General features: G+C 40.3%; 1 protein-coding gene across 1 annotated transcript in view; it reads right to left on the bottom strand.

The window, feature by feature from the left end:
- NEXMIF (neurite extension and migration factor) overlaps window positions 1-19,556 on the bottom strand; it is a 161,568-nt gene that overhangs the window by 26,194 nt on the left and 115,818 nt on the right. The window lies entirely within an intron of this gene.

Here is a 19,556-nt window from a genome sequence, read left to right as displayed (position 1 = left end):
GCAAATGATTTTTAGAAATTACACGACACCATTTACAACAAGAGATGGTTTCCTTTTTAATCTCACAGATATGAGGTAATTCAAACCTCTCAGGAAAATAGCATTAAAAGCTAAGTTAATTTGGGGGTAAAATGACTCAGTGAACTCTTTTCTGACTCACGTATATGATTTTCAAAAAGGTTGTTGAAAATGCTTTATGAAAAAGTTATGTATTTCTTTTTAAAAAATATTTATTTTTATTATTTTTTTATTGGAAAGGTGGACATACAGAGAGGAGAGACAGAGAGGAAGATCTTCCATCCGATGATTCACTCCCCAAGTGAGCGCAATGGGCCGATACTATGCCGAGCCGAAGCCAGGAGCCTCTTCCGGGTCTCCCACGCGGGTGCAGGGTCCCAAAGCCTTGGGCCGTCCTTGACTGCCTTCCCAGGCCACAGGCAGGGAGCTGGAAGGGAAGCGGGGCTGCCGGGATAGAACCAGCGCCCATATGGGATCCCGTGGTGCAAGGCGAGGACTTTAACCACTGCGCCACGGCGCTGGGCCCGAAAAAGTTATGTATTTCAAATTTTTTACCTGCATATATATATTTAAGATTTTCTTCTGGAGCCAGTGCTGTTGCATATAAGATAATGCTGCTGCCTTTGGTACCATAATCCCATATGGGTTCTGACTCAAGGATTAGCTGCTCCACTTCCAGCTTCCCGCTGATGGCTTAGGAAAAGCAGCAGAACATGACCCAAGTGCTTGAATCTCCAGTCCAGCCATAATTATTGTGAACCAGCAGGTGGATGATATCTTTCTTTGTCTCTCCATACTTCTCTCTGTAATTCTCACTTTCAAATAAAGTAAATAAATCGTTGAAAAAACTAATTGTGCACAAGTGACTTTAATTGAGCACCCCATTTTCCTCTTTTAGCTACATGGAAACCAAATAGAAACAGATTGCTAAAAGCTTGGAACTGGCACAGGAGTGTGGATATATGTTAACCTTTTCTACATTAAGCACCTGCTTTATATGTTAGGCTGCCGTGAGGGATACAGGAGTGAGAAACATAAGCTCTGCACTCAAGTACTTACAGTCTTAGAGAGACAAGAATTCAGATGAAAAGTAGGAATCCCTCAGTGGAATAAACCATATATTGATTTAAATATTTAGTTTGTATTTCTATTTTGATTTCTTTTTTTATAACTTATTTTATCTGAAAGACAGAGAGGGGAGGATAAGGGAAAAAGACAAAGACTTATTTGTTGGTTTACTCCCCAAATGTCCTTCACAGTTAGGACTGGGCCAGGTCAAAACTAGAGCCTGAAACTCAATCTGGGTCACCCACATGAGTGGCAGGAATTCAAAGCACCTGTGCCACCATCTGCTGTCTGCCAGGAAATTGGATCTGAAGCAGTAACAAGACTAGAATTCAAACACTCTGATGTCAGATGTAGGCACATCCAGTTGGATCTTTAGCACACCAAATGACCACCCCTAATTTTACTTTTAAATTTTTTCTCAAAGCCTTGTCAATTCACAGAGTAGGTCTTTCAAATATTGATCCAACTTATAATTAAAAAATATCTTTGGTCTCTATGAAACAATTCCCTGAGGTTTCTTCTTGAGTACCCAGTTCAAAATAATCGTGACTGATAGCAAAAGCCATAAAGATGGCATGTGTTAAAATCAACACAGCGGAAGAATCAAGATGACAGAATAGGGTAAGGACACGTTTGAACGGATGGAAAAACATTTAATCAGGATGAAGCAGAGAGGACACATTCCAGGAAATAGTAAGGACAGAACAACAGCAGAAGGGTACCTGGAGAATGACAGACACAGGAAAGCAGTGAAAACAATGGTGTGGTGTTGCAGTGACTGATACTCCAACAGCATTCAGCTAACGGCAATCTGAACTCCACCAGCAGCCGGAACTCCACCACCAACCAGGTGGGAAGGGACTGTGATTGGGAGCTTGGGAGGTGAACCCAGACAAAGAACTGTCCGTGCTGCTGGTCCATTTGATTTACCAGGAGCAGAAACAGAGCAGCAGATATCAGATGGGCAGTGTGAGAACAGGGTGGATTACAGAGCCCATCAGCCCCCTAGAGCTGAATTGGGCACCATTTTGTGTAAGGAGGCAAAGGCAAGGGAAAGGACGGAGCATACGCTGAGCTGGGAGTGAACTCATTTCTCACTCAGTGAACTGCAGCAATGTGGCATTCTATGCGTTCCAGCCAAGACAGGTCTGAGTAGCCCTCAGATCTGATGGCCAGCAGACAAGAGCTCGAGTAGTGGTACGTCAGGCTCCATATTGTGCACTGTGGCAATAGATTTAGGACTGCACGGGACAACAGTGAACTGTGCATGTGCTGACCTCGAGAGAACTCACAGAGTTCCATGGATTGCACTGGTCCCACAGGAAAATATACCGACTGTGGCATCGTACGGGTCAAAATAAGTCCATGTACGTGGCATGGCCAGGCGGCTAAAGTCCTCACCTTGAACGTGCTGGGATCCCATATGGGTACCAGTTCTAATCCCGGCAGCTCCACTTCCCATCCAGTTCCCTGCTTGTGGCCTGGGAAAGCAGTCGAGGATGGCCCAAAGCTTTGGGACCCTGTGGGATACCTGGAAGAAGCTCCTGGATTCTGGCCTCAGATCGGCATAGCATCAGCCATTGTGCTCACTTGGGGAGTGAATCATCGGATGGAAGATCTTCCTCTCTGTCTCTCCTCCTCTCTGTATATCTGACTTTCCAATAAAATAAAAATAAATCTTTAAAAAAAATAAGTCCGTGTAGCACCCAGCCCTAATGCCAACAGGTTCTGACAAGATCAGTGCCACCAAAAACCTAACTATATAGGACACCTGGTGTCTCTCTAATCCTGGGAACTGCTCCAACCAGAAGTGGGAGAAAGGCTGCAGAGAAAATGGTGTAGCCTCAGCATGGTATCACAGGAGTTGGAGACTGGAGAGCCAGGAGCTGGGGCTGTGGAAACCACAGTGGAAATCTAACATAAGAACCCAGACCCGGAACCTACTGGAGGTTTTGGTACAAGTGGCTGCAAGCAAAAAGCTGTGTACCAACTGCAATAAGTAAAATCGCATTGTAGACCTGTGGTTGACACAGCTTAGAAACCTGCCCCAAGGAGAAGAATCTGATAACCAGAAGTACAATAACCAAGAGCAAAAGAAGAGACAAAGGCACAATGAATATTACCAAAAACTCCCCTGCAAAGGAGCAAAACCCTATGCCAACCTCAGAGTTCACTGAGGAAGACATTGAGAAAATGGGGAACACAGAATTCATAAAACTCATTATAAAGCTTCTGATCAACAACGAGAAGCACATACAAGAGTTCAAAGAATTTAAGGAAGCAATAAAGTAAATCAAGGCTGATATATCAGAAATTAAGAACACAGTGGAGCAAATTAAAAGTACAGTGGAGAGTCTCCAAAATGGAATGAATGAAGGAAGCAGAAGAAAGAATCTCAGAATTGGAAGATATTCCCCGTCACCAGAGGGAAGCAAACAAAAAGCTGGAAGCAGAGCTGGATCAGGCCAAAAAAAGTATTCAAGAACTTAAAGACACTATTAAGAGGCCACATATAAGAGTTATGAGAGTCCCAAAAGGTGCAGAGAGAGAAGCTGAGTTCACAAATGTATTTCATGAAAGCATAAGGAAAATTTCCCTAATCTGGAGAAAGAATTGGGAAACAGGATCCAGGAGGGGCACAGAACTCCCAGCAGGATTGACCAAAAGAGATCATCACCAAGGCACATGATCATCAAGCTCTCTTCAATTAAACATAAGGAAAAGATCCTTAAATGTGCACGTGAAAAAAATCAATTGACATATAAAGGAATGCCAATTAAACTCACAGGAGATCTCTCACAGGAAACTCTACAGGCAAGAAGAGAATGGAGTGACATATTCCAGATTCTAAAAGAAGAAAATTGTCGGCCTAGGATAAAATATCCAGCAAAGCTTTCTTTTGCCTTTGAAAATGAAATAAAGTTCTTCCACAGTCAAGAAAAGTTAAAAGAATTTGCCTCTTCCAAACCTTCCCTACAAATGATACTTCAAGATGTTCTCTTGACAGAGAAGAGGAATAGCACCTACCAAAACCAAAGGGAAACGGGAAGAACATCCCAGTAAAATAATAACAGAAGACTACACCAATGAACAACCCATTCCTAAAATGACAGGACCAAAGTACCACCCATACATATTAAACTCTGAATGTAAATGGCTTAAGCTCAATCAAACGTCATAGATTAGTAGACTGGATTAAAAAACAAAACCAATCTATTTGTTGTCTAGAAGAGACACACTTCACCAAGAAAAATCAGCAGAAATTATATTGCATGGGTTTTCTGTTAGTTTCGTCTCTTCAAAACATTTTCTTTCTTTTTTTTTAAGATTTATTTATTGTTACTACAAAGTCAGATATAGAGAGAGGAGGAGAGACAGACAGGAAGATTTTCTGTCTGATGATTCACTCCCCAAGTGAGCGCAACATCTGGCACTGTGCTGATCTGGAACCAGGATCCAGGAGCCAGGAACCTCCTCCAGGTCTCCCACACGGGTGCAGGGTCCCAAAGCATTAGGCCATCCTGGACCGCTTTCCCAGGCCACAAGCAGGGAGCTGGATGGGAAGTGGAGCTGCCGTGTTAGAACCGGCACCCATATGGGATCCCAGCGTGTTCAAAGCAAGGACTTTAATTGCTAGGTCACACCGCCGGGCCTTCTTCAAAACACTTTCTTCTGATTAAATCATTCAATGACTCGTAAATCATGCAGTAGCATCGTTTTCTTGAAGAAGGTTCTTGATTTTCATTTCTTCAGCTACACATTAGTCATTTAATAGCATGTTATTTAATTTCATGGTGTTGTTAATTTCTTTTTTCTCCTGGATGCTGAGTTTGTTTTGGGGCTTTTCATTTAAGGGGATGTATAGTAGCTGTGCAATGGAGACTGTCATATCTAGTAACATGTCATTTAACTTCATGGCATTGTAAATTTCTATTTTTCTTTCTATTGTTGATTTTGTATCATGACTTTTCATTTAAGGGGATGTACAGTAGCTGTGAAATGGAGACTAACATGCAGATGTGAGGATGCAGTGTAGTATGCATTTCTGCTTCCAGAAAAAGATGGACTTACAATGAAACTATTCACTATATCTTGACAATAGGATTCTGGACTCTTTGCCATTGTCCATGCCCGCAATGATGGACATCTGAGTGTGTATAAAGAATTATATTTCAGTAATGATATAGAGGAACTAGGTGGGGGGGATGGACTTGTGGAGGGGATAAGGGAAATGCCAGGAGCCTATAGAACTGTATCATAAAATTATAATAATAATTATAAAATGTAACAATAAAAAAATCAACACAGCAAATACCCAGCAAATGTAAAATTTTATATTAAAAATGTCATGCTGTAGATCTTAACATTTTAATTTTATTGTAAGCCATATTTTAATACTCATTCATACCTCTATAGGTCTAAAGCATTGCTTTTACATATTGCATTATGCTGTTTGTGTGTCTCTACCACATTTTATGTATTTACCATCACTATGATAGATACTCGTTGTGTCTGGCCTAGAACTTTACAGAACAGTTTACAGAAAATAGTGGTTTCACAAGAAACTTTTGAAGAACTTCATATTCAAAAAGCACTCACTATTTGGGTATGGATATCACTTTGATTGTAGCTATCTAAACTCTCTGAATACAGACACTGGCCTGTCCTTTAACATTCTAACTTACCAGTATTACTCTTTGGTTGTTACTGACATTGGAAAATCTTGTTGCCGGGTTCTTTTTCTGTGTAAGGTCTCTGTCTTATTCTTAATTTCAAATAATGATTGTACATTGTTCTTTGGTTCTGATTCCCTGGATTCAGGTTATTAGCTCGTGAAGTTTCTCATTTCTTATTGCTGACTCTTCCTACTTCTTCTTTTATTTGCCTTGCTTCTGTTTCAGATTCAGTGTGTCAGGTAGTTTTCTGGCTCAAATTTCACTGAGCAGTTGTGGTTAGGAGCCTAATGGAGACAGGATTGCTACAATGACAGTCAGAGATCTCCAGGGCCTAATGGGAGGTTCATGTTCTCTGTTAGCTTGACACACCAGGGAAATAACCTTTTAATCCAGTGCAGCATATTTCATTTATTGTAGTGTTATCCAGTTTGAAGATGTTATGAAAAACATCCCAAGAGATATTTAAGATTACAAAAACATTCAGAGTTTGAACTTAATTCAACTACTCCACAAGGCTAAAACAACGAAAGGTGACCTTTTAGGCACTTCACATGCCAAGCACTGTTTGGCCAGATAATATCATGTCAAATTAGAAAGTTTGTCTTCTGGGGAAGAGGAGGGTGGGTGGGAAGGGGAGGTTGTGAGTATGCATTTTAATTAAAATCATCTGTCAGTGCCAATGATCTAACAGTAAAAAAAAAAAATCTACAAAGAATAGAACAGGGGACACACGATGTCATTAAAGTGGCAGAAAGGGAATTTACAAATGATCTAACCAACTTTGATAAGCAGTGTAGATAAGTTGAAACTCACTTAGAGGAAAAGGTCCCATACAAGAGGACTCAAAACTGATGTTTGACTCAGGGGAAAAGCTTCAGGAAATGTGTGTTCTGTGTTCAAGTACTTGAAGAGCTATCAGAAAAAAGTAAAACCAAATTTGTTTAGTTATACAATAATGAGAAGTAACTTTTGGGAGGAAGACTGGAGCTTAACGTGGATCAACAGAAATGTCCAAAATGGAATGGATGCTATAGAAGGAGCATAGAAACAAAAGTGAGCTTCCTGTCACTGAAGTATTCAAGAGGGTGAGAAACAATTTGGCAACACTAAAGAACAAATTTAAGCATTGGATGGAGAAGCTGGAACAGGAGATTTTAACTGTATGTGACGGTAAGATACTAGTCCTATATATCTAAAACAAATCTAGTGAGCTTTTAAAAAGACAGAAAATATGGGCAAGGCTAATAAAACTGTGTCTTACTGAAATTATCCAGCCATGTGTTTAAGAAAAGCAGAAGGCATTCCCACACTCTGACACCAAGTACAGCCTTGGATATGAGCCCATATCAACAAGGAGCATGGCCTTCCCATGGACTCAAGCCATGTTGTGGCAGGTTTTTATAACGGACAGAGAGACTCTATCAGAAACAAGAGGATTTGGGCACTGGATGAACACTGCAGGTTTAAAAAATTCTAAAGACCAAATCCATAAATATATTTTTAGCAAAATTCATGACAGTTTTCCCAAAGCAATTAATGTCTATGTAAATTGGCCTTAGGTATATGAGACTTCATGCTTTTAGCACCCTGGTCCCACCTTTTCCTCATTTTAAAAATGTGTTTTCTCTAGAAAGGCTCTGCCACATTTCTCCAAGGATCTGTGCATAGTTTGAAAGCCAGATAAAATGATACTCCACTTGGCTGCATTTTATTGCCTGCTGTACTCTTCAATTTCCTTCTAGCCCAGACTCGATTACAATCAAGGTTTGCAGAAGGCAAACAACATGCAGCAAATGTGTCACAGTGCCAATTAAATGCAAACATACCCTGAAAATTATAATAAAAATCAAATGCCAACACTATGACAAGAAACTAAAAGCTTCCTCAGAAACCATGAAAAATCAAAGCAAAGATTAAAAAAACCAAAAAGAAGAAAAACCTGTTCTTAGTCTAGCAATGCAGTCACAGCTCTATTATATAACATTGCATCATCTCACACATCTGCACACTCTAGACCTTTATCAAATTGTTTATGTTTCAGCACATTCATAATCAAGATGCATTAAAGTTGACTGCATAAATTTTACTTAGTAGTGCATGGCTGCTTTAGGTTTCCAAGACAACAAACACACCATCCAGTAAATCATGGCTATTCATAATCTTCAAGTTTGAACCTGTGTGTTGATAGAACAGGAACATGCTGTATCCTGTGAAATGGCTCCTATATGAAGGTGGTAGTGGTGATGGTGCCCAGAATTAGAATTTCTTTGTTTAAAATCCTTATAAATCTAGGTTCTGGAATCAAAGTCCCCAAAGCAGTTTTAGAGTTATAGTACAAAATATCTACTTATTGCTGTTAAATGTCCCGTTGCCCAGTGCTGGGCTTAGTAAACATCTGTTTAGTGCATTTTTCTAAGGGTAGTGATACTCAATATAAAAATATTAATAGCAATAAATGATACCTAAGTAGTGTTATCACATTTTGGAGACAGCTAGAAGTGGAGGTGGAAAAAAAAATAAATGACTCAGTATCAAATGAAATCAAAAGGTTGGCTTTTAGTCTCAACTCTGCTACTTAAATGCTGTGTAACACTGAGGCAGTCATCTAACCTCTCCAAGGCTCAATTTCCTTACCTGTCAAAGAAAAATAAGTTTCTCTATAGGGTTATTGTAAGAGTTAAATGATTAAATATACTATATATGAAGGGAATTCAAGCAGTTCATGGAAGATTGAATTGAAAGATTATTTTGTCGCAATACACTTTTGGAATCAATGCAGCCTTTTTCACAATATATATTTTCCATCATCTTTCTGAAGACCCTTCATATATACAAAGTAGTATAGCTCTGGACTCATAGTAGGTCCTCAAAAGTGGTAGCTATCTTATCCCTCTCCATCCCTAAGGTAACACTTAAAAGTTCCTGGCAGGACACTCTTCAACCAAAAGATGGGATCCCCACGATCTTAGGGTGGTTCAAGGATAGATGACAGAAACCAATATTCAAAGCAACTAAACATTTTGTGATATCAAAAGGAAACAGAAATGGCAGAGTCGCTACAACCTATTTTATATTTTAAAAAAATATTTGTTCAAAAGGCAGAGTGACAGAAGAAGGAAAAGGGAGAGAGTAAGGGAATGGGGAATAAAGGGAGAAAGTGAGAGGGAGAGCGGGAAAAGGGGGAAGAGGAAAGTAGAGGGGAGATATCTTCCATCTGCTAATTCACTCCCCCAAATGGTTGCAAAAACCAGGGCTTAATCCAAGAGCCAGGAACTACATCCAGGTATCTCACACGAGTGGCAGGGGACCAAGTCTCTGAGCCATCCTTTGCCGCCTTTAGGGGCTCATTATTGAGGAAATGGATTACCATTCTGCCAAGAGTATATGATATGTGATACTGATATGACAAGAGGCAGCTTAACCCACTGTGCTACAAGGCCAGCCCCACCAATACAATCTTTTAATACCCCATCTTCTAACCCCTCCATACTATCTCATTTTCCCCACACCATGACAAGTTTGTGCTATCAAATCTCAAAACAGTGCAAGGTAGAATCCAGAATTGATTTGGTTTTTTAGGTGGAGATGGGAAAGAGGGGGAGAAGAATTAGTAGTTTCTGCTCCAGAAACTTGATGGCAAAAGATTTTGTTATCTTTCCCCTGCTACACCCCATTCCTTCCTTAAGGTAAGTAAAAGTCCTTCATTTCCATGAACTGCTCTGTTTAGCCTCTTTTACAAGATGACAGTTTCTATCTTGGGTATCACCTCATACAAACAAGCAACACAGAGAACCAAAACTTTGTTGTGACATCTCTAGGGTCTTCTGATTTGCAAACATGAAAAGAAAGGGAGACTTCCTCAAAAGTAGCCTTAGTCATTAAAGCTTTCATTACAAAGTTGTCAATTTCTTACCTATACAGGTATCTACTGTCCCATTTCAAATGCTAACCAGCTTCTTGTTCAGATTTTCTAAAACACAGCTATTTCTTGGGAAGAAAGCAAGGGTATATATTGAGGGGGTGGCGGGAATCAAGCACAATTACATGCTTGATGCAGAAAAAAACTAAATCAGATGGTGATAAAATCCCAGGAGAAAACATAGATTAAAGTCTGCATTTTCTAAATCTGTTACTCTACTAAACACAGCTGTTAAAGATGGTATCTTTGCTATGCATGTATATCTATAATAATGCTGACATATGATACTGGCAACTCTCTCCATTCCTAAGATATGCATTCAGAAAGACTTTCTCCTGCAGTGAGAGGATTCTACAAGCTCACCAAGTTACACTTTTTAGTCACAGTATGGGAATGAAAGAAGACTGACATTTACTGAGCAATATTCTATAAAGTACTTTAAATATGTTTATTGCTTTAATTCAAGCAGCATTCTGATGTGACGGTAATGATTATCGTCTTCAACAGATAAGAAACTGAGACCCAGGAAAAGGTGAAAATAACTCTTCCAAGCCCCTCTAGCTATCAGAAGGGGAATTAGGATTCAAGAAATCGGTTACAAGAAGTTCCTGATCCTGCCACTCAGCAGAGGCTTTTGAGGTGCCTGGGTAGAGCCAGGCACCACACTCCTTTGGTGAGGTAATAGAAGTGGATTAACTCACCTCCAAACTGACAGGACAACATTCAAGTCATTAACATGCTGCTCTAAACAATCATGTTGAACTGTTTAAACACAAAACATTCTTTGAATATATGGATATACTTGCTTACCTAACTATTTTCTGGGTATTTTGCATGAAGGTTGCCTTATATCAGACAGAACATACATTTGTCCCTTTGGGATTGACTTATTTCAATGAGCATAATGGTCTTCAGTTGGGGCCATTTGGTTGCAAATGGTAGAATTTCATTCTTTTTAATGGCTGAGTGATATTCTATGGAATAGATATACCACAGTTTCTATGTTCTCATAGTTGAACTGTATAATGGAGGCTAGCATACAAGGAAGTAAAGCTATGTTGCAGTGGTTATCTCTCTGCCTGAACAGGAGAACTCCCAGTGAAACTGTTAAATACATGTTTTTAATATAATACTAAATTTTCTATCTTTGACTGTGCCTACAATGTCATAATGTACTTAAATAACAGAACGTTAACCTTGCAATTGTTATAAAAGGACTGAACTACTATAATAATATAGGGGGAATTAATGAGAGGGGAACGTGAGGAGGAGGAAAGGGGAGGAATCCCTATACCTACAAAAATTTATCACGGATAACAATGCAAAATTAAAAAAAAAAATCCTTGATGGGTGGATGTTTGGCCTAGTGGTTAAAATCTTTGATTGGATATCTGCATCCCACATGGCTATACCTATATTTGATTCCTGACTCTGGTTTCTGAATCCAGCTCCCTGCTATTGTAGACCCTGGGAGGCAGTGGTGATAGCGTGGAGACCTGGACTGGGTTCCCAGCTCCTGGCTTCAGTATCCATCCCACCCCAACTCCCAGCTATTGTAGGCTTCTTGGGATTGAATCAAAGGATGGGAGTGCTCTTGTTTTCTCTGCTTCTCAAATAAATAAACGAATATATTTTATAAGTTCAAAGAAAGAAAAATAGTAAGAAAAGGAGAAAAGTTATAGTATGTTCCCAAGTAGAAAAACACCTGAAATCAAGTTATCTGGTCCAATAACCTAGTGACTAAATCCTTATCTTTCAAGTGCTGGGATCCCATATGGGTGCCATTTTGTGTTCCAGCTGCTTCAATTCCCATCCAGCTTCCTGCTTGTGGCTTGGAAAAGCACTAGAGGATGGACGATAACCTTGGGCCCCTGCACCCACGTGTGAGAACTAGAAGAAATTCCTGGCTCCTGGCTTTGGATGGACTAAGCTCCAGCTGTTGTGGCCACTTGGGGAGTGAACTAGTAGATGGAGACCTTTTTTCTCTCCTCCTCTCTGTAAATCTGTCTTTCCAATAAAAAATTAAATATTTTAAAAGAATATTTTTCAAGGTACTCCTGCCAAATAAAACATCACAAGGCACACAATAGTGTCTTATCCAAGATTAGATTTTTGCACAGCTGCAAAGTCACATTATTTTTTCCTAATCGAAGTTAATAATAAGTATACGTGATCATGAAACTATAGAGGGTTTATCACATCAGTTTTATCTCTTGAAAATCACCACACTGATTTTCAGGACACTGGAAATAAACATTCTATTTATCTATTTATTTAAAATAAAAGAGGCCAAGGACAAGGTGGCTTTTTCCTGGAAACGGTATGGTAGCCATTTTCCACTGCTTTTACAGATGCACCACTAGGGAGCTGCATCATAGGTGAGCTGCTGGGACTCAAACTGATCCCCATGTATGACTCCAGCACTGCAGACACCAGCTTAATCTACTATGCCACAATGATGCCCCATTCCCAGCCAGAAATTTCTCTAAAATATGAGTATATAAACATTTTTATGAATTGCATATGAATGGAGAGTGTGTGCCTGGTAAACATGAATAGGCACTACACACAGTGTTTGTAGGTGAATGGTCAAATGAATGGCAATAAATAACTCCTGCTGTCAATACTTCCTATGTGATACCTTTCATTCTTTCTTGAGCTCTTCCAAATAAAATTGCACCATGGGACTAAGGGAAAATATGAGTTTAGGGATGCAGATTTTGAGTTAGTTAAACTGGAGTCATATCACCCTTAGAAGTAGGCTCACTTTACTTTTAGACAGCAGGATTACCTTATATTACAATAAATAAATTTTTAAGGTTAAAAATAGAAATATTTCCCCATGATGTTATACATTGAATTCACTAGTTAGTGACCACTTCTCCAACACAACTCCAATCCACCTGTAGGCAGTCAAATAAACTGAAATCCAGCTTGATATTTAAGTAGCTGCTGATGTGACTAGGTTAAACTTTATATATTAGCAACAGCTTAAATAGTAAGCTAGTGAAATGTTTATTGTCTTTATATTTTCTTTTTTCCTTTATTTTATAACACAGTTTAATAGGCACTAGGGTCTTCCCCTCATCTTTGTTCCCTCCCTCCCCCATTGTTCTTCCCTCCAGTCTTACAATAAGGGTCTTTTGTGTACCCTCAGAAGTCCATCATACATTGAGGTGTCTCCCAACAATGTAGGAGATTATCTGCTGTTTCACTGAGTCCATTCTTGTAAGGTATGCGTGAGGACATATTTCTCTCTGTTTCTACCTAGAAACATACTATTTCTGCTATGTTTCTATTATGCATCTCTTTAGGTTCAGTCTTCCACAGGTTGAGAGAAAATATATATATTTATACTGGATCTTGATCTCCATGGTGTTACCGAGCTTGTAACAAAGGTATCAATGTAACGTTAGGGTGGTATGAAAGAGTGTCCAACATCTTCCTGTAGAAATAAATGCTAGCGTGTGACCTGTGTGGCTCTAATGGGAGTACAGTAAGAACTAGATCATCCTTACCCATTGTGTTTACTGCCTTTAAATTAAAGCAAATCTAAATCCCAACTCTAAGCTGATCTACCCATTAATGATGTCTAATGACAAAAGTATTAATATTTCTCAGTTACCTATTTGTGCCAGAAACTCTATATTTATTTGTACTTAACCATGACAAGAATTCTATGAGGTAGGTAGTAAGAAATTATTTTATAAATGAGAAAATAAAAGCTTCTCAGAGTTTGAATAGCTTGCTCTAAGTCACATCATTCTAGGCCAATATGTCAGGCAACATATAAAATTTTTAAAGGCGGTAAAACAGGAGAGAAGACATGGTGTGTGTGTGTGTGTGTGTGTGTGTGTGTGTGTGTACACATGTGCCAAAGTGAGCAGTACTTTCCTGAGTAGCCAAGGACAAATTGCTGCTTCAATATTTTTTCTCTTGTCTTCCATGTAATTTTCCCCTCATTTACAGTTTTTGTACTGGTGTTTTACTCAGTTTATCTTTGGCACTTCCTTAATTTACTTTCAAAGACAACATGGGCCTCATTTTAACACAGTCACTATCATCAATTCTGGGTCCCCCGGCCTGGGAAATCATGGGGAAGAATATTCTTGTGCATCTACAACTCAGGAAATATGTCAGGTGCAGAAGTCATTCACTGATTCTACTCTGGGAACTTAGATCTTGTGAGCCTATGAGCTAACCATTCAATTTTTTTGTTATTTATTTTTTTTATTAATTACATTGCATTATGTGACACAGTTTTATAGGTACTGGGATTTCTTCCACCCCTCCCCAAACCCTCCCCCCATGGTGGATTCCTCCACCTTGTTGCATTACCACAGTTCAAGTTCACATGAGATTCTTTCATTGCAAGCATATACCAAGCATAGAGTCCAGCATTTTAAAAGTTCGTCTCCAACAGCTAGGTATATTTTTCATTAATATAAGTCTATAACATCAAGGGTTCTAACTTGATTGAATAAAGCATATCTTGACCTTAAGTTTCAAATTCTCATTGTTTTCTTTTTTTTAAAGATTTATTTACTTTTACTTTAAAATCAGAGTGAGAGAGAGATCTTCTATCTACTGATTCAATACTCAACTGGTTGCAACAGCCAGAGCTGAGTTGGTCCAAAGCCACAAACCAGGTGCTGGGGTCGAAGGCCTTGGGTCATCCTCTGCTTTCTCAGGGCATTAGAAGGCAGCTGGATCAGAAGTGGAACATCCAGGACTAAATCTGGAGCCCATATGGGATGCTGAAGCTACCATCAGAGGATTAGCCAAATCTACCACTATACCTGATCCTCTTTTCTTTCATCATATCTCATTTTTCACAGTCCTTCACATTCCACAATGGGAGCTAGCTTATGTTTTCAGTAGCTGGCAGCTGTCTCTAATTTATCCTGCATGCTTCTTCTTAAATTATTTTTTTTATCAGCCTTCTGGCTCAGGAATTCACAAGGCAACAGTGTCTTAACATCAATTAACTCTCCTCTGCCAGGTTTTCAGGGTTTTCTGCAGCCTGACTCCACACTATCTCAGGAGCCTTCTGGCACCATACATAGGGCCCGATATGTTCCTTCTATCCCAGAGTGACTGCTGCCCTTTACTGTCCCGACACAGACAATTTACCCTTGTTTCCATCCTTTCTTTCTCTTCAAATATGATCCTTCAGGGGTTAGCCCACACTGATCCCTACTTTTCTTGAATAACACCTGATGGTGTGTGATCTCAGATTGTTTTATTTCTTGCAACATAAACTTTATTTTTTTTTCATGGTTTGTGGATACAACAAAAATATGAGTTCTTGGAAAGGAGGTTTTTATGATGTTATATCTGCCATCTAACCACATGTCATATCCCAAAGCATAGACTGGGCACTCAACAAAAGATCACTAAATCCTTGCAACGTGATTCCCCAAAAATACCACCTTTGGGGAATCTGCAGCACTGATTTATACAGTTTATACTTGGAAATAGCTGGAAGAATATAGCTTTTATTTTCATCTAAGTTTGTTACATTTTATTAATTGTTTTTTTAAAAAAGCATTTTGGTGTTGTTTTAAATTTTAGTTTTTAAATAATAGTTACGTGACTGATCAGGGTGGGAAAGAATGACATTCAGGGAAAACTGGGTGAACTCATTGCTTCCAAATTTGCTATTTCTTCTTGTTGTTCCTGGGGGAAGGGGAGAAACAAAGGGGAAAACCAGTCACGACTTTCCACACGACCCAGTACCCAGGGGTAAGGAACTGCCACCTCATATCAACCCAGAGTCTCAATGTGTACATGTTCTGAGGGTTCTGTCCAAGTGGCTTGGATAGTTCTGAAAATTAAATTAAATTAAACTCCCTAGCATTAAATTATACTCCCTAGCATTCTTAATCTCATTCCTACTAGCCATCTTCATCTTAATCTAAAACCCCGAGTAATTTCAATTACAACAAAAATACTAACATTCACCCCACTAACAACATCAATCACCCACCACCACCATATAAAGCAGCCCCCCTATAGAATCCTCTCGAACAAAACCCCTTTCCTCACCCCCAAACACACCTAAACTCTCACAACCCTTTAATTCAAACCCCCAACCAACAAACCCATCCCCCATAAATAAACCCACTAAAAATAACTCTATTACTAAGCCCGCAACCAATGTCCCCAAGACTACCACATTCAACCCCCAAGACTCCAGATACTCCTCCATAGCCATTGCAGTAGTATACCCAAATACCACCAACATGCCCCCTAAATACACTAAAAATATTATCAGTCCTAAAAACGATGTCCCATAACTCAAAATAATTCCACAACCAACACCTCCACTCACAATTAAACCCAACCCCCCATAAATAGGAGACGGCTTAGATGAAAACCCCACAAACCCTGCAACAAATATTATACTTAACAATACATAATATGTCATAATTGCATGGACTTTAACCATGACCAGTGATATGAAAAACCACCGTTGTAGTTCAACTACAAAAACCTAATGACCAACATCCGAAAATCTCACCCCCTAATAAAAATAGTAAACCACTCTCTCATCGACCTCCCTGCCCTCTCAAATATCTCCACATGATGAAACTTTGGGTCACTACTAGGCCTATGCTTAGGCATCCAAATTATCACCGGCCTATTCCTAACTATACACTACACATCAGACACACTAACCGCATTCTCATCAGTCACCCACATCTGCCGAGATGTTAACTATGGCTGAATTATTTGATACCTTCATGCCAACGGAGCATCCATGTTTTTTATTTGCTTATTTCTCCACGTAGGCCGAGGCATCTATTATGGCTCCTACACCTACTCAGAAACATGAAACATTGGTATTCTACTACTATTCGCAGTTATAGTAACTGCCTTCATGGGTTATGTTTTACCATGAGGACAGATATCCTTCTGAGGGGCTACCGTAATTACTAACCTCTTATCTGCTATTCCATACATCGGCACAGACCTCGTCCAGTGGATCTGAGGGGGTTTCTCAGTAGGTAAAGCCACCCTAACCCGATTCTTCACCTTTCACTTCATCCTTCCCTACTTTTTCTCCACGAAAACTGCTGTTTAATTTAATGCTGTTGATTTTACCGATCCGATGATGATGTCACCCTCTCAATGTCCATTGGTTCCATTCACTGAGATTTTTTGCTATCATTTGTTTGGGGTAATTGTTCAGTTAGTTCTGTTCTGTTACAGCACCAAATGTGTTGTCATAATCTGCTTTTACAACAGGGCCTGTTTCCACTGCTTGACCTTTTTCATTAAGTAGAGTATGTTCTTGCAGGTGAATCCAATTACCTCATCCAGGTGACCCAAGCATCGCTGGATCCCCCACATCTGTAGCTCATGAATCTGACATTACCTAGTGAATGGGCCTCAGGGTCCAGGACAGGAAACTCAAGCCCCACTGAATCTTCTACCCCTGGGGCTCACAAACCCAATACCCACCTAGTAGGCGGGTGCTGGGACCCAGGCCAGGGACCCAAGCCTTCCAGATTTCCCACCCCAGGGGTTCATGAAACCAACACGTACCTATAAGGCAGGCCCCAGGATCTAGGCCAATCGACCCACACCCCACCAGTTCCCCTGTCCCTGGGGATGAGGAACCCATCCCCTACCACACATGCGGGCCCCATGACTTGAGCCAACCTATGCGAGACCTGTCTGATCCCCTGTCGACTCAAGGAGCAGCCCAGACCTTGCCAGGTTACAGTACCTGCCAGCATACATGTGGGTCAGGCCTAGGGACACACCAGTCTGGGCCAGCATGTAACACCTACTGGCAGATCCGAGAGCCATGGCAGGAGGCAGAAGGAGCCAGATTGGGCCGCAAAACCAGCCAGCTCATATTAGGACTGAGACAGCAATCAGGCTGGGCTGTGAGTGGCAGCAGCACTCACCAATACAAGCTCAAACAGGGGACAGAATAGACTAGGCCAGGCTGTGCAATAAGACTGTGGATGCTGAGGTGAGAGTCATGCCAGCCTGGACCCAGCGGGGACCAGGTACATGGGCTGGGTACTAATTGCTTTTAACATTTTTTCTCTGCCAGAGTCAGTCTGCTTTAATTACTCTTGACCATGCTTCTGGGAATTTCATCAAGATACCAAAGAAAAATGTAATTTAACTATATTCAAGTGATATAACTACTGTTGGCCTTTGTACCCAACATAGATAAGGGTTGAATTTTTTTCTTTCTTAAAGTTAACTTTAATCAAATTGTCCAAATTAAATGAACCTAAGCAAATTTGAGTCTATAAATAGGTGTGGAACTAAACCATCTGATCCAGTTGGTTCACAGATATGATAACATTTTGGGCTTTTTTACTTTTTCTATTTATCTAATAAAATAACTTTACATCTGCATAGTACCTTATAAAATATTTTAGTATCTACTATTTTATTTGGTGTATAAACAAAACTATGAAGCAGGCTCTTTTATGGAAAGTGAAAAAAACACCCAGAGATGTTAAGTTTACCAAATTCTCAAAGTTAGAAGGTGGTAAAAACAAACTCTGGGAAAATCAGCAAAAGATGGTGGTTGAGGGTGCAGACATAGAGGTCAGGCAGTTGGCAGGGGTGTACCTGGAGTCTCCCTGGAAACAGGGAAGCAGCAGCAATGGTGGAGCAGTGTTGCAGTGAACAGAAACCCTCCCAACAGCCGGCAAACAGTGATCTGGACTCAGGCAATCCAGGCTCCAGCGGTAGCCAGAGATGCAGTAGCAGCCACAGTTGTTGTGGCAGCCAGGTGGGAGTGGAAATTCACTGAGAACTCGCTAGGCAAACGCAGACTACAAAGAGCCCATCCTGATGTTTTGTTTGATCCAACAACAAGCAGAGAAGAAACAGCAGGGTGGATCTCACAGCACAGACTCCAACATCAGACACCATCTTGTGTACTGGGACAGATTGTGTGGATTTGAAGGGATGGCCTGGAGTGGGCTCGTTTCTAGCAAATTGCACTGAGCTGATCCCACATGGAAAGCAGCACCGGCTTCACATCCTGAAGGGTGTGTGTGGTCCTCAGATCTGACAGCCATCAGCCTTGGATCCCCATTAGGGTCCCGCCAGTCGCCATCTTGCACAGAGGGGCAAGGGCTGAGAGGATGTGAGGAGCAGTGGAAAACCACATATGCGCTAAGTCAGTAGGGCACAGGTGCTATTTTCATGGGACCAGACACTGTTAGAATGGGGGACAGCAGCTGAGCTGTGTAGGCACTACACTGTGAGCAAATTACTTCTAGCTTAGTGCATTGCACAGGTCCCTCAGAGAAAACAGTTCCATTATGGCAGTTTACAGGCTTCACCCAAAATAGCTCCAGGTGACCCTCAGACTTAACGGCCACCAGGTGTTGGCAAGATCAGAGCCACTGACAACCCAGGTATTTGGGACAGCTGGTATTTTCCCAACCCGGGATACTGCTTGTATATAAAATTGACTTGTAGACCTGTGGCTAATACATCTTAGAAACGTGTCTTAAGGAAAAGAATCTGACAAGCAGCATTATAATGACAAAAGGTAAAAGAAGAGACAGTGGCACTGTGAATGTTACCAAAGACTCCCCGCAAAAGAGCAAAAGCCTCTACCGCCCTTAGAGTTTACTGAGGAAGACATTGAGAAAATCGGGAACACAGAATTCAGAAAACTCATTATAAAACTTCTCAATAAAAATGAGAAACACATACAGGAGTTCAAGGAATTTAAGGAATATGTTACACAGGAAATAGCAGCAATGAATCAAATGAAAGCTGATATATCAGAAATTAAGAATGCAGTACAGCAAATTAAAAATACAGTGGAGACTCTCAAAAATATAATGAAGGAAGCAGAAGAAAGAATCTCAGAATTGGAACAT

The sequence above is a fragment of the Ochotona curzoniae genome, unplaced genomic scaffold, assembly GCF_017591425.1.
Source record: "Ochotona curzoniae isolate NIBS_2020 unplaced genomic scaffold, NIBS_Ocur_1.0 scaffold_1852, whole genome shotgun sequence".
Taxonomy (NCBI): Eukaryota; Metazoa; Chordata; class Mammalia; order Lagomorpha; family Ochotonidae; genus Ochotona; species Ochotona curzoniae.
Note: the sequence above shows the minus strand (reverse complement) of the source record. Positions and strands in the feature narration are given on the sequence as shown.